The sequence below is a fragment of the Polistes dominula genome, unplaced genomic scaffold (assembly GCF_049000335.1).
Source record: "Polistes dominula isolate Pdom_NZ unplaced genomic scaffold, Pdom_raw_medaka contig_24, whole genome shotgun sequence".
NCBI lineage: Eukaryota > Metazoa > Arthropoda > Insecta > Hymenoptera > Vespidae > Polistes > Polistes dominula.
In genome coordinates, this window is record NW_028301150.1 from 5,371,128 (window position 1) to 5,373,816 (window position 2,689).

Sequence of the window (2,689 nt, forward strand, 5' to 3'; positions counted from 1 at the left end):
TGGTTGGTGGCATTTTATATATTGTTAAATAAATATATATATATATATAAAAATAAAGTCTTCTGGCCCTAAACGGAAAGCTATGATAAGGGGAAAATGAGAGGAATTAAAATGAGAAATAAAACACGTGATCGAACATAATAGATGAGATAATAAAACTTATTAATTAATATAATTAATAACTTATTAATATATTAATAACTTATTTATTTGTTAAAGAAAAGTTCCCCTTCCTTAAAAACCCTAGTTTATATATTAGAAATATTAAATAAAAATTGAATATTGTCCAAGCAAATAAAGGAAACGTAGCTTACCTTACTTTGCCTTGCATGCAAATACAACGACGAGGTTTTATTTATAATTATAATAATTATAATAATAAAAATAAGTATAATATAATATAGTTCTACAATATTTTCAAAGAAATGGAATTAAAGTTTAACAAATCGAATAAAATGATAATAAGAACAGGAATGCATTAATAGTAAGTACTACAAAGAATTATTTACTAAGAGACTCCTAGAAATATTATACATTGCCAAAGATGGAACAGAAAAAGTTTGTCTTTCAATAAAGTATTTAATGAAATATGTATTGCTATCGTTAATTAAATTATTACTTTTAACAACTATTGTAGTATTATTATTAATACTTGATGTTTCAAAAAAACGATTCAGTAGCTACTATAGTTATTATTTTGTTTTCTTACGGTCGTATAAGGCAACTATCTCGCAGAAATTCGCAAGATTTGTAAAATTTCCATTTTTCTTTCTGCTCAACTCTTCCTGATCCACTTGCCCGATGTTCATCTGCGATTAACCTCCGATGAGTCTCTCGCAAGCTTTTGAATTTTTTTTTACACTATCTTCTGTTAATTGTCCTATTAAAATAAATTTCTGTTTCAGATACTTCATTTGAATACATTAAACACAAATATTTATTAAAATAATTTTTTTTGTTGCCATTCAATGCCTGAGATACTTCTTGCCATAATACTACAACAGTTTCTTTACTTCGCTGCTCAAGAGGAAGTTCAAAATTCCATAAAGGTTGTCCGGATTGTACTTGTAAAAGTAAAATTTCGACTTCATCATCGTTTAATTTTTTTCCTCACTTAGTCGTAGAGCCAGTGTTGTTTTGTTTCTTGTTAATTTATGTATTTAGACTTTTACCTATGATAAACCATTTTAATTAAAACAGTGTTTGTATTTACAAGAAATATCCTTGATTAAACAAAACGATGTGACCCATACTATGTGTATATTTACATATTAGTCAACTCTAATTGTTTCAAATCGTTTTGAATCATTTCAAATCGTTCTATTTAATTAGGAGTGTGCGAACCTTTCACAGCATTAAAATTTGTCGAAGTATCAGATATTAGACATTTCTTTTTTACAAAAACAAAAATTCGTTGATAGAAATTATAATTTAACTACAAATATATTTCACCTGTATTGGGACTTGCATTTTCATCAATCGTAGGATGTAATTTTTCATAAATAATGCCTTCTTTGCCATTCGATAACAATGCGCGACGAACTATTGTAACTTTATCATCTGCAAAATGATGTAAATGACAACGCTTCAATTATTTTAACACAGTTAATTGTATAAACATATTTAATAACTTACCTAGTAGTGGAAAAAAATAATAACTTTCGTCAATATGGACATCACTGTAATTTTTTAAACATTTATGATCGACATATTCGTCACAAATGGTCTCACATACACCACATGTAAAAACAACTCGCATTTCCTAAATATTAAAAGAAGATGAACATTATCAATACAATTTATTAATGACCATTTGTTTTTTGTATAAAATGTAAGGCATATTAAAATATTTGTTTATATTTTTATGAGTATCAATAGGTTAGAATGTAGTCTTTAATTTTTTACAAAGCAAAAAATGATTTGTTTAATTTATATGAAACAGAGAATGGTTATAGGTATTACCTCTTCAAAATCCATAATATGTTATATATTATAATATTTCATAAATAATTATTTAAAAAAATGTAATCGACGTAATCGTCGATTGTAATTCGGTTCGATATAACTTTTTTAGCGTTAAGTAAATGATACCAGCGTTAATTAATTTAAAGCTCAAATATTTTCAACTTTATCGCTGCTTCTTATCTAGATGGCACTTCAATCGAAATTATATAATGTGGTCAAATTTGACGCTCAAAGCTAGCGTCAAGCGTCAGCATGAAATCGCACCTTTAGTCGCTTGTTTTGTTATTTTTTCACAGATTGTCTTAGATGTATCGTCGAAGACGTCCAATGGAGAAATAGAAAATTTTTTTTTGTATCAAACAAATTACGGTTTAGTTGTTTGTGAAAAACCGTTGATGGTTACCATAGCAACGCTCTGATTTAGCAACATTACGCCACGCGCAGAGCTTGCCTTTGTTGACACAACACACACACACACACAAAGCTTAGTAGCCAGGAGTAGGGACCACGAATCAAAGACCGAGAATAGGAAAAACTGTATAGCTATATTGTGTCTCATTCTCTCGCAAGCTCAATCTTATATGTTTGTCTCTTTTTCTCCTCTTATTTAGTATCGCTTCCGTTTCATAGCCGCCTACCGTTCCATTACGAAACCGCCTATCGCTTCGTTACATTTTTTCGAATCACACCCATTTTAAAGAAGTTTTCACTTCAAAAAGAAAAA

At 28.6% G+C, this 2,689-nt stretch overlaps 1 long non-coding RNA gene across 2 annotated transcripts; it reads right to left on the reverse strand.

The window, feature by feature from the left end:
* Window positions 1-543: 543 nt before the first annotated feature.
* LOC149030819 (uncharacterized) lies at window positions 544-1,773 on the reverse strand. Of its 2 annotated transcripts, XR_016178349.1 has the most exons (4): window positions 1,636-1,773; window positions 1,453-1,560; window positions 1,014-1,172; window positions 544-880 (listed from the first exon to the last, which is right to left on the reverse strand). It is a non-coding gene; the product is annotated as an uncharacterized LOC149030819 (long non-coding RNA). The 2 variants fall into 2 exon arrangements; XR_016178348.1 differs by having other exon boundaries at window positions 544-1,172.
* Between the last annotated feature and the right edge of the window lie 916 nt (window positions 1,774-2,689).